Here is a 13,383-nt window from a genome sequence, read left to right on the forward strand (position 1 = left end):
CTTTTCTTATAGGCTTTCTCCATTATCATGTCATCATGTCCAATCGTTTGCTGTTGTCCAGTATGCCGTAATCAGAATCTTACTGGTATCGATCCTGATGCCTTTTCTTATAGGCTTCCTCCATTATCATCTCTCGTATGTGAATTGTGGTGCGACAGTCGTCCCTAACATGAGAAAAGAGAAAAAGAACCCCAACCGTGACATAGAACAATTAATTGTAAACTCCCTCGTTGCGCATTTCCGACTCCCTCGTTGGCGCATCAATTGCTCTCACATTGGGAGCAGACATTGTGCGCTTACGTGTCCCTCGATGCCATCCCGGGATGGTGGACGCTTAGTTAGAGCCGGCGTCTACTCGGCTCAGCTCAGGGGCTTCTCAGGGATTTTGTGACCTTTTCAGCCACACCCTCCGACGCCTGGCTGGATTTTAGTCGCCTCTTACGACAGGCATACCTTACCGCGGGAATATTCTAACCCCTAACCCGCAGGGGGTATGTTTTTTTTTTTTTTTTTTAAGCTATACGAGCTAAGGGATGTGGAATCTTCAAAAGATACTGGTAGCCCGTACTACCAGCATGCACGATTCGCAACCAAGACTTACTCTTTTGCTTGGTATTTGCGCCTACGTACTAAACCTCATCCTAACACCGTGTCTCTTCTAACCATAAATCCCTCCGGAACCACTTTTAAGCATTACTTCGGAGGGTGGTGATTCAGCGATTGCTGTCATCTCTTACTGCTCTTCTAGTTCTCTCTGCTGCTCCCTGTTCTTCTGTGATTTCTTTCGCAAAAATACACACCAGGTTCCAGATTTCTGTTGACTTTAACATCAGTTGGATGATGTTATCAGGTGTGACCTGCTCTCTGGTTGCTCTTGCCAAGGAGCTGCGGTGGCTCTCATATCTCGGGCAATCAAAGAACACATGTTCCACCGTTTCTTTTGTATATGGACATGCTGGGCACGTGTCGTCTTCGTCATGTTTGAACTTAAAAAGGTATGCTCTGAAGCAGCCGTGTCCAGTTAACATCTGGGTTAGGTAGTAGTTCACCTGCCCATGCTTTCTGTTGGTCCAATCACTTATCTTCGGAATGAGCCTATGCGTCCATCTTCCTTTTGTGGATATATCCCAACTCTGTTGCCACTTATTCAATGCTTCTTCATTGAGCTGATTGAAGTTTGTAACCCCAATTCTTTTTGCTACATGCTTTTCCTTTTCAATTTCTGCTTCCTGCTGTAATGGCATCATTCCGGCAATAGCCATGGCCGCGTCAGTAGATACTGTACGGAATGCGGAAACAACTCTGAGAGCGCATCTTCTGTAGGCTGCGTCTACTCCTGATCTGTACGTCTTTTTATTCATTGCTTCTGCCCATATGGGAGCCGCATATATAGCAATAGACTTAACTACATTTGTGAGTAACTGCTTCTTCTGTTGTCTAGGTCCACCTATATTGGGCATTATTCGCGATAGTGCACACGTTGTTTTCGCACATTTTGCAGCAACATATCGTAAATGCTCTTTGAAGGTGAGTCTATTGTCAATCATTACTCCAAGATACTTGATTGCTTGTTTTGATGTGACTCGCTCATTGCCAACAGTTATTGTAATGTACTCAATCTTTTTCCTGCTGCTTACAAGAAGGACTTCAGTTTTATGATCAGCAAGTTTGAGGCCTACACTTGTGATCCAGCACTTGTGACCATAGCGACCGTCTCGTTGCATGTTGATTGTATCTTTTCTATATGTTTCCCTTTAACCACCAGCGCGATGTCATCAGCAAATCCAATTATTTCTGCGCCTTCTGGGAGCTCAAGTCTCAGCACATCGTCATACATAATGTTCCACAATATTGGACCCAGTACCGAGCCCTGTGGTACCCCTGCTGTTACTTGGTATGACTTTGTGCCTCTGTCTGTGTAATACAAAAGCACTCTCTCTTTAAAATAGTCAACGATTAATTCTACTAGGTACTTTGGAACGTCTTTCCCTTGAAGTGCTGCTAGAACAGTGTCCCAGTCCGCTGAGTTAAATGCGTTTTTAACGTCTAATGTAATAATGACACAGTATTCTTTGTCTCCTTCGAGCCAACGGTCTCCTTTAATGGCATCTTTTGCTATGGCTATGACTGCTTCCACGGCCTCTATTGTGGAGCGTGCCTTCCGAAAACCAAATTGTCTATCTGATAAACCATTGCCATTCAAGGCTTCTTCTAGTTTTCGGCTAATTATCTTTTCCAAAAGTTTACCGGCCGTATCAATCATACATAGCGGGCGGTAGCCTGATGCATCTTGTACGTTATTGCCCTTTGGTATAAGCACCAACCTTTGTATTTTCCATATCTGGGGGAATGTTCTCTCCTTTATACATGCGTTGAACACTTCCCTGAATGAATCAACGTTGATTTCTGTGGCCATCTTTAGTGCCAGATTTGGTATTCCATCTACTCCAGGTGCTTTGGTTAGTTTCAAACCTTTGCATACTACTTCCAATTCTTGCCTGCTAACCTCAGGTATTTCATTCTGTGGCTCACTATCTTGTACTGTATAGGTTATATCAGCTCTCTGCGGGAAGAGACCTTCAACTATTGCTTGTAGCTTAGCTGCGTCTGTTGTACCTGGTGGACGGTAGCTATATAATTTTTTCATAACGACTTTATATCCTAGTCCCCAGGGGTTATTATCGACCTCCTCACACATTTCCTTGAAGCATCTTGCCTTGCTATTCGATATCGCCTTTTTTAGTTCAGTTCTCGATGTTTTATAGGCTTCTTGGTGCGCTATAAAATTTTCGCGACCCCTTGCTCTTTGACATAGTCGTCGCGCGTGTTTGCATTTTCTTCTCAGTTCGGAAATTTGGTCAGTCCACCAATACACATGTTGTCTGCTATTCCGCCGGCCTTTCTTTGCCATAGATGCGTTACATGAATTTGTTATGCAGCGCATCAGTTGTATTGCTTTATCATTCGCACTGCCAGTTAGGTGGATGTCGTCCATTGAGAGCTTAAAAGCTTCTTTGTCCAAAGTTAACTCCTTCCATAGCGGATTTGGAGTGGCTACCGCAGGAATGGTTCTTGCTGAGCGGTCATGTATTTCGAATATGATAGCTTGGTGGTCACTATGTGTGTAGATATCTGACACTTGTCACTCAGTTGAATTAGCTAGTGGATCGCTGATAAATGTCAAATCAATCTTAGAGCTTCTACCGTTCCTTGTGAATGTATCCTTTTGGCCGCAGTTCAGTAATACTACATCCAGTGTGGCCAATGCTTCTAGTAGGCACTCTCCCCTGGGGTTTGTCAATGTTGAGCCCCATTCAGTGGCCCAGTCATTGAAGTCACCGGTAATCACTATCGGCTTCATATTTTTAGCGTCGCTAACAATATTGTCCAGTCTTTGTTTGTATTCTTCGATTGATAGACTGGGGGGTAAATAACAGCTGAAAAACGTTATTCCATTCACTGTACTTTTTACGTATGCTTCCCCTCCGTCGAAGACCTTCTCTAGTGGGAATTTACCACACGTCCATATCGATGCCTTGTTGCACTTGCTGGTAGCCCAGCAGTGATTGTCTAGTGTACTATAATGTTCGCTCATTATAGCTAGATCTATTTTTAATTCGCGTACAGTCTGCTTTAACAGATCCTGTGCCGCTTCACAGTGGTTTAAGTTCAGCTGTAAAACTTTCATATTTTTTTATTTAGTATCCTCCGGCGGGCAGTCAAGTAGTGGGGACATTTAGGTCCTCCCGTAATATGGTTAGCGTCAATATTTGTGTCAGTTCTACAAAGTAGGCAGTGAGGGGCACCTTGACACGCTTTAGCAAGGTGGTCCTCTCCACCACACTTGTAGCAGTGTTTTGACCAGTCTTTGGAGCTCTGACAGTTCCTTGCCACATGTCCAAAATCGAAGCATTTGTAACATCTCCTGGGGGTAACTTTTTGGAGTAATCGGCACACGGTCCATCCAACTCGTAGTTTGCCCACCTCCTCAGCTTTACCGGCCTGCTTCTTTGGTTTTACAATTATAGCCGTTCTGGTACCTCCAGGGGCATTTCTTATTGTTTTGATCGCCGAGGAATGTATTTCGCCTATTTGGTTTTTCCATGCATCAATTATTTCCTCTTCTGTGGTTATTTCGTCCAGGTATCGTAGTTCAAAGGTAGCTTCCTCCGTTAGCGTTTTGACCTCTATTTCCTCAGGTAGTATACTTTTGATGTGGTCTTGGTGGACACTTGTTATTGTTTCTGCTGATCTTTTGAATTCAAGCAGAAGTTCCCCTTTTTGTGTTTTCCTGATAGAGTGAACATCATTACCGACTGCTTTAAGCTCTGGAGCTCCTTTTACTTTCCGGAGTATGTCCGCAAAGGAAAGTTTCTCAGACGGTTTAATGATCACTACATCCGGTCGAGGTGGTTTCACGCGTTTTTTTGTTTGTAAAACCCAAGCGTGTCGTTTGTTGTCTTCAATTGGTGCTTGAGGTACATCAGCGTTGCCGTTCGTCCCGGCCACCGTATCTAAGTTGCTTTCCAATGCTTTCCTTGGCTCCTTAGACTTAGTATTATTTGCCCCCACGGGTCGATTTGTTTTCGTCTTCTTAGGCGGTGTCTTCCTACTTTTTTCGATTTCTTCTCTTAACCGTTTGGATATAACTGGTGTTTGCTGCGGCTGAATTGTTTGGGTACCTCTATCGTTGGTTTTAGCAGTGATAGTTTTATTTGGTGTCTCTTCGGCAGTTCTTTTATAGAGCGATGATATCAATGCAACAAGATCACGCATTGCTTGGTGGATGGACCTTCTTCCTCCACCCATCATCTCATTTAGCTCGGATATTTTGTCCCCGAGTTTAATGAACGCTTCCCTTTTCACTTTTGGAACACTGTTCCCATTAAGCTCCGGAGGGGATGAGCGAGCTCTCTCGTTATTTTGCCTCTCTTGTGATAGCACAGGTGAGTGTGTTAGTCTCGGCGCCCTCATGAAGGGGTTTTGGCTGGGACTGACTATCCGTGACTCCTTTGCACTTTCGGTGCCGGCTGGAGTATTAACGCCAGAGTGTATTGGTGTTTTTGTGTTTGTGAACATTTTTCTTTGCAATTGGGTCCCAACTTAAAGCCGTTATCTTGGTTTCGTTGTGTAGTTACCCTTATTGTGGTTCCATGATTATCTTTGCAATGCAGGGAGGTCATGCGAGGGTTGACACATAGCCTTATGAGCGCATGTGTTCAGAGCCAAACCGGGAGCTAAGCAGAAGATATTCTTAACTGCCCCTACACCCCAACTTAACAGGACGAATCCAAGATCGTTCTTTAAGGCTTGCCAGGTTTTAACGGGACGGAGGCAGATGAAGCATTAGCCTGAAAGCCGTCTGGACCAGATTTCACTCTAGCCCATATTGGTAACAGAATACATCATCCACCAGCCCAAGTCATCATATCCCATCGTTTGCTCCAGTATACCATAATCAGAATCTTACTGGTATCGATCCTGATGCCTTTTCTTATAGGCTTTCTCCATTATCATGTCATCATGTCCAATCGTTTGCTGTTGTCCAGTATGCCGTAATCAGAATCTTACTGGTATCGATCCTGATGCCTTTTCTTATAGGCTTCCTCCATTATCATCTCTCGTATGTGAATTGTGATGCGACAGTCGTCCCTAACATGATATACAGACGCTGCGCATTTCCGACTCCCTCGTTGGCGCATCAATTGCTCTCACATTGGAAGCAGACATTGTGCGCTTACGTGTCCCTCGATGCCATCCCGGGATGGTGGACGCTTAGTTAGAGCCGGCGTCTACTCGGCTCAGCTTAGGGGCTTCTCAGGGTTTCTGTGACCTTTTAAGCCACACCCTCCGACGCCTAGCTGGATTTTAGTCGCCTCTTACGACAGGCATGCCTTACCGCGGGAATATTCTAAACCCTATCCCGCAGGGAGTAGTGTGTTTTTTTTTTTTTGTTTTTTTTTTAAGCTATACGAGCTAAGGGATGTGGAATCTTCAAAAGATACTGGTAGCCCGTACTACCAGCATGCACGATTCGCAACCAAGACTTACTCTTTTGCTTGGTATTTGCGCCTACGTACTAAACCTCATCCTAACACCGTGTCTCTTCTAACCATTAATCCCTCCGGAACCACTTTTAAGCATTACTTCGGAGGGTGGTGATTCAGCGATTGCTGTCATCTCTTACTGCTCTTCTAGTTCTCTCTGCTGCTCTCTGTTCTTCTGTGATTTCTTTCGCAAAAATACACACCAGGTTCCAGATTTCTGTTGACTTTAACATCAGTTGGATGATGTTATCAGGTGTGGCCTGCTCTCTGGTTGCTCTTGCCAAGGAGCTGCGGTGGCTCTCATATCTCGGGCAATCAAAGAACACATGTTCCACCGTTTCTTTTGTATATGTACATGCTGGGCACGTGTCGTCTTCGTCATGTTTGAACTTAAAAAGATATGCTCTGAAGCAGCCGTGTCCAGTTAACATCTGGGTTAGGTAGTAGTTCACCTGCCCATGCTTTCTGTTGGTCCAATCACTTATCTTCGGAATGAGCCTATGCGTCCATCTTCCTTTTGTGGATATATCCCAACTCTGTTGTCACTTATTCAATGCTTCTTCATTGAGCTGATTGAAGTTTGTAACCCCAATTCTTTTCGCTACATGCTTTTCCTTTTCAATTTCTGCTTCCTGCTGTAATGGCATCATTCCGGCAATAACCATGGCCGCGTCAGTAGATACTGTACGGAATGCGGAAACAACTCTGAGAGCGCATCTTCTGTAGGCTGCGTCTACTCCTGATCTGTACGTCTTTTTATTCATTGCTTCTGCCCATATGGGAGCCGCATATATAGCAATAGACTTAACTACATTTGTGAGTAACTGCTTCTTCTGTTGTCTAGGTCCACCTATATTGGGCATTATTCGCGATAGTGCACACGTTGTTTTCGCACATTTTGCAGCAACATATCGTAGATGCTCTTTGAAGGTGAGTCTATTGTCGATCATTACTCCAAGATACTTGATTGCTTGTTTTGATGTGACTCGCTCATTGCCAACAGTTATTGTAATGTACTCAATCTTTTTCCTGCTGCTTACAAGAAGGACTTCAGTTTTATGATCAGCAAGTTTGAGGCCTACACTTGTGATCCAGCTTCTTACCATAGCGACCGCATCGTTGCATGTTGATTGTATCTTTTCTATATGTTTCCCTTTAACCACCAGCGCGATGTCATCAGCAAATCCAATTATTTCTGCGCCTTCTGGGAGCTCAAGTCTCAGCACATCGTCATACATAATGTTCCACAATATTGGGCCCAGTACCGAGCCCTGTGGTACCCCTGCTGTTACTTGGTATGACTTTGCGCCTCTGTCTGTGTAATACAAAAGCATTCTCTCTTTAAAATAGTCAACGATTAATTCTACTAGGTACTTTGGAACGTCTTTCCCTTGAAGTGCTGCTAGAACAGTGTCCCAGTCCGCTGAGTTAAATGCGTTTTTAACGTCTAATGTAATGATGACACAGTATTCTTTGTCTCCTTCGAGCCAACGGTCTCCTTTAATGGCATCTTTTGCTATGGCTATGACTGCTTCCACGGCCTCAATTGTGGATCGTGCCTTCCGAAAACCAAATTGTCTATCTGATAAACCATTGCCATTCAAGGCTTCTTCTAGTCTTCGGCTAATTATCTTTTCCAAAAGTTTACCGGCCGTATCAATCATACATAGCGGGCGGTAGCCTGATGCATCTTGTACGTTATTGCCCTTTGGTATAAGCACCAACCTTTGTATTTTCCATATCTGGGGGAATGTTCTCTCCTTTATACATGCGTTGAACACTTCCCTGAATGAATCAACGTTGATTTCTGTGGCCATCTTTAGTGCCAGATTTGGTATTCCATCTACTCCAGGTGCTTTGGTTAGTTTCAAACCTTTGCATACTACTTCCAATTCTTGCCTGCTAACCTCAGGTATTTTATTCTGTGGCTCACTATCTTGTACTGTATAGGTTATATCAGCTCTCTGCGGGAAGAGACCTTCAACTATTGCTTGTAGCTTAGCTGCGTCTGTTGTAACTGGTGGACGGTAGCTATATAATTTTTTCATAACGACTTTATATCCTAGTCCCCAGGGGTTATTATCGACCTCCTCACACATTTCCTTGAAGCATCTTGCCTTGCTATTCGATATCGCCTTTTTTAGTTCAGTTCTCGATGTTTTATAGGCTTCTTGGTGCGCTATAAAATTTTCGCGACCCCTTGCTCTTTGACATAGTCGTCGCGCATGTTTGCATTTTCTTCTCAGTTCGGAAATTTGGTCAGTCCACCAATGCACATGTTGTCTGCCATTCCGCCGGCCTTTCTTTGCCATAGATGCGTTACATGAATTTGTTATGCAGCGCATCAGTTGTATTGCTTTATCATTCGCACTGCCAGTTAGGTGGATGTTGTCCATTGAGAGCTTAAAAGCTTCTTTGTCCAAAGTTAACTCCTTCCATAGCGGATTTGGAGTGGCTACCGCAGGAATGGTTCTTGCTGAGCGGTCATGTATTTCGAATATGATAGCTTGGTGGTCACCATGTGTGTAGATATCTGACACTTGCCACTCAGTTGAATTAGCTAGTGGATCGCTGATAAATGTCAAATCAATCTTAGAGCTTCTACCGTTCCTTGTGAATGTATCCTTTTGGCCGCAGTTCAGTAATACTACATCCAGGGTGGCCAATGCTTCTAGTAGGCACTCTCCCCTGGGGTTTGTCAATGTTGAGCCCCATTCAATGGCCCAGGCATTGAAGTCACCGGCAATCACTATCGGCTTCATATTTTTAGCGTCGCTAACAATATTGTCCAGTCTTTGTTTGTATTCTTCGATTGATAGACTGGGAGGTAAATAACAGCTGAAAAACGTTATTCCATTCACTGTACTTTTTACGTATGCTTCCCCTCCGTCGAAGACCTTCTCTAGTGGGAATTTACCACACGTCCATATCGATGCCTTGTTGCACTTGCTGGTAGCCCAGCAGTGATTGTCTAGTGTACTATAATGTTCGCTCATTATAGCTAGATCTATTTTTAATTCGCGTACAGTCTGCTTTAACAGATCCTGTGCCGCTTCACAGTGGTTTAAGTTCAGCTGTAAAACTTTCATCTTTTTTTATTTAGTATCCTCCGGCGGGCAGTCAAGTAGTGGGGACATTTAGGTCCTCCCGTAATATGGTTAGCGTCAATATTTGTGTCATTTCTACAAAGTAGGCAGTGAGGGGCACCTTGACACGCTTTAGCAAGGTGGTCCTCTCCACCACACTTGTAGCAGTGTTTTGACCAGTCTTTGGAGCTCTGACAGTTCCTTGCCACATGTCAAAAATCGAAGCATTTGTAACATCTTCTGGGGGTAACTTTTTGGAGTAATCGGCACACGGTCCATCCAACTCGTAGTTTGCCCACCTCCTCAGCTTTACCGGCCAGCTTCTTTGGTATTACAATTATAGCCGTTCTGGTACCTCCAGGGGCATTTCTTATTGTTTTGATCGCCGAGGGATGTATTTCGCCTAGTTGGTTTTTCCATGCATCAATTATTTCCTCTTCTGTGGTTATTTCGTCCAGGTATCGTAGTTCAAAGGTAGCTTCCTCCGTTAGCGTTTTGACCTCTATTTCCTCAGGTAGTATACTTTTGATGTGGTCTTGGTGGACACTTGTTATTGTTTCTGCTGATCTTTTGAATTCAAGCAGAAGTTCCCCTTTTTGTGTTTTCCTGATAGAGTGAACATCATTACCGACTGCTTTAAGCTCTGGAGCTCCTTTTACTTTCCGGAGTATGTCCGCAAAGGAAAGTTTCTCAGACGGTTTATTGATCACTACATCCGGTCGAGGTGGTTTCACGCGTTTTTTTGTTTGTAAAACCCAAGCGTGTCGTTTGTTGTTGTCTTCAATTGGTGCTTGAGGTACATCAGCGTTGCCGTTCGTCCCGGCCACCGTTTCTAAGTTGCTTTCCAATGCTTTCCTTGGCTCCTTAGACTTAGTATTATTTGCCCCCACGGGTCGATTTGTTTTCGTCTTCTTAGGCGGTGTCTTCCTACTTTTTTCGATTTCTTCTCCTAACCGTTTGGATATAACTGGTGTTTGCTGCGGCTGAATTGTTTGGGTACCTCTATCGTTGGTTTTAGCAGTGATAGTTTTATTTGGTGTCTCTTCGGCAGTTCTTTTATAGAGCGATGATATCAATGCAACAAGATCACGCATTGCTTGGTGGATGGACCTTCTTCCTCCACCCATCATCTCATTTAGCTCGGATATTTTGTCCCCGAGTTTAACGAACGCTTCCCTTTTCACTTTTGGAACACTGTTCCCATTAAGCTCCGGAGGGGATGAGCGAGCTCTCTCGTTATTTTGCCTCTCTTGTGATAGCACAGGTGAGTGTGTTAGTCTCGGCGCCCTCATGAAAGGGTTTTGACTGGGACTGACTATCCGTGACTTCTTTGCACTTTCGGTGCCGGCTGGAGTATTAACGCCAGAGTGTATTGGTGTTTTTGTGGTTTTTGTGGTTGTGAACATTTTTCTTTGCAATTGGGTCCCAACTTAAAGCCGTTATCTTGGTTTCGTTGTGTAGTTACCCTTATTGTGGTTCCATGATTATCTTTGCAATGCAGGGAGGTCATGCGAGGGTTGACACATAGCCTTATGAGCGCATGTGTTCAGAGCCAAACCGGGAGCTAAGCAGAAAATATTCTTAACTGCCCCTACACCCCAACTTAACAGGACGAATCCAAGATCGTTCTTTAAGGCTTGCCAGGTTTTAACGGGACGGAGGCAGATGAAGCATTAGCCTGAAAGCCGTCTGGACCAGATTTCACTCTAGCTCATATTGGTAATAGAATACTTCATCCACCAGCCCATGTCATCATATCCAATCGTTTGCTCCAGTATACCATAATCAGAATCTTACTGGTATCGATCCTGATGCCTTTTCTTATAGGCTTTCTCCATTATCATGTCATCATGTCCAATTGATAGCTGTTGTCCAGTATGCCATAATCACAATCTTACTGGTATCGATCCTGATGCCTTTTCTTATAGGCTTCCTCCATTATCATCTGTCGTATGCGGATTGTGATGCGGCAGGCGTCCCTAACATGGTATACAGACGCTGCGCATTTCCAACTCCCTCGTTGGCGCATCAATTGCTCTCACATTAGAGGCAGACATTGTGCGCTTACGTGTCCCTCGATGCCATCCCGGGATGGTGGACGCTTAGTTAGAGCCGGCGTCTACTCGGCTCAGCTTAGGGGCTTCTCAGGGTTTCTGTGACCTTTTAAGCCACACCCTCCGACGCCTAGCTGGATTTTAGTCGCCTCTTACGACAGGCATGCCTTACCGCGGGAATATTCTAACCCCTATCCCGCAGGGAAATGTGTGTGTGTGTGTATGTGTTTTTTTTTTTTTTAAGCTATACGAGCTAAGGGATGTGGAATCTTCAAAAGATACTGGTAGCCCGTACTACCAGCATGCACGATTCGCAACCAAGACTTACTCTTTTGCTTGATATTTGCGCCTACGTACTAAACCTCATCCTAACACCGTGTCTCTTCTAACCATAAATCCCTCCGGAACCACCTTTAAGCATTACTTCGGAGGGTGGTGATTCAGCGATTGCTGTCATCTCTTACTACTCTTCTAGTTCTCTCTGCTGCTCTCTGTTCTTCTGTGATTTCTTTCGCAAAAATACACACCAGGTTCCAGATTTCTGTTGACTTTAACATCAGTTGGATGACGTTATCAGGTGTGACCTGCTCTCTGGTTGCTCTTGCCAAGGAGCTGCGGTGGCTCTCATATCTCGGGCAATCAAAGAACACATGTTCCACCGTTTCTTTTGTATATGGGCATGCTGCGCACGTGTCGTCTTTGTCATGTTTGAACTTAAAAAGATATGCTCTGAAGCAGCCGTGTCCAGTTAACATCTGGGTTAGGTAGTAGTTCACCTGCCTATGCTTTCTGTTGATCCAATCACTTATCGTTGGAATGAGCCTATGTGTCCATCTTCCTTTTGTGGATATATCCCAACTCTGTTGCCACTTATTCAATGCTTCTTCATTGAGCTGATTGAAGTTTGTAACCCCAATTGTTTTTGCTACATGCTTTTCCTTTTCAACTTCTGCTTCCTGCTGTAGTGGCATCATTCCGGCAATAACCATGGCCGCGTCAGTAGATACTGTACGGAATGCGGAAGCAACTCTGAGAGCGCATCTTCTGTAGGCTGCGTCTACTCCTGATCTGTACGTCTTTTTATTCATTGCTTCTGCCCATATGGGAGCCGCATATATAGCAATGGACTTAACTACATTTGTGAGTAACTGCTTCTTCTGTTGTCTAGGTTCACCTATATTGGGCATTATTCGCGATAGTGCACATGTTGTTTTAGCACATTTCGTAGCAACATATCGTAAATGCTCTTTGAAGGTGAGTTTATTGTCAATCATTACTCCAAGATACTTGATTGCTTGTTTTGATGTGACTCGCTCATTGCCAACAGTTATTGTAATGTACTCAATCTTTTTCCTGCTGCTTACAAGAAGGACTTCAGTCTTATGATCAGCAAGTTTAAGGTCTACACTTGTGATCCAGCTCCTTACCATAGCGACCGCATCGTTGCATGTTGCTTGTATCTTTTCTATATGTTTCCCTTTAACCACCAGCGCGATGTCATCAGCAAATCCAATTATTTCTGCGCCTTCTGGGAGCTCAAGTCTCAACACTTCGTCATATATAATATTCCATAGTATTGGACCCAGTACCGAGCCCTGTGGTACCCCTGCCGTTACTTGGTGTGACTTTGTGCCTCTGTCTGTGTAATACAAAAGCACTCTCTCTTTAAAATAGTCAACGATTAATTCTACTAGGTACTTTGGAACGTCTTTTCCTTGAAGTGCTGCTAGAACAGTGTCCCAGTCCGCTGAGTTAAATGCGTTTTTAACGTCTAATGTAATGATGACATAGTATTCTTTGTCTCCTTCGAGCCAACGGTCTCCTTTAATGGCATCTTTTGCTATGGCTATGACTGCCTCCACGGCCTCTATTGTGGAGCGTGCCTTCCGAAAACCAAATTGTCTATCTGATAAACCATTGCCATTCAAGGCTTCTTCTAGTCTTCGGCTAATTATCTTTTCCAAAAGTTTACCGGCCGTATCAATCATACATAGCGGGCGGTAGCCTGATGCATCTTGTACGTTATTGTCCTTTGGTATAAGCACCAACCTTTGTATTTTCCATATCTGGGGGAATGTTCTCTCCTTTATACATGCGATGAACACTTCCCTGAATGAAGCAGCGTTGATTTCTGTGACCATCTTTAGTGCCAGATTTGGTATTCCATCTACTCCAGGTGCTTTGGTTAGTTTCAAA

Source organism: Teleopsis dalmanni, chromosome X (genome assembly GCF_002237135.1).
Source record: "Teleopsis dalmanni isolate 2A chromosome X, ASM223713v2, whole genome shotgun sequence".
In the NCBI taxonomy this organism is placed as follows: Eukaryota; Metazoa; Arthropoda; class Insecta; order Diptera; family Diopsidae; genus Teleopsis; species Teleopsis dalmanni.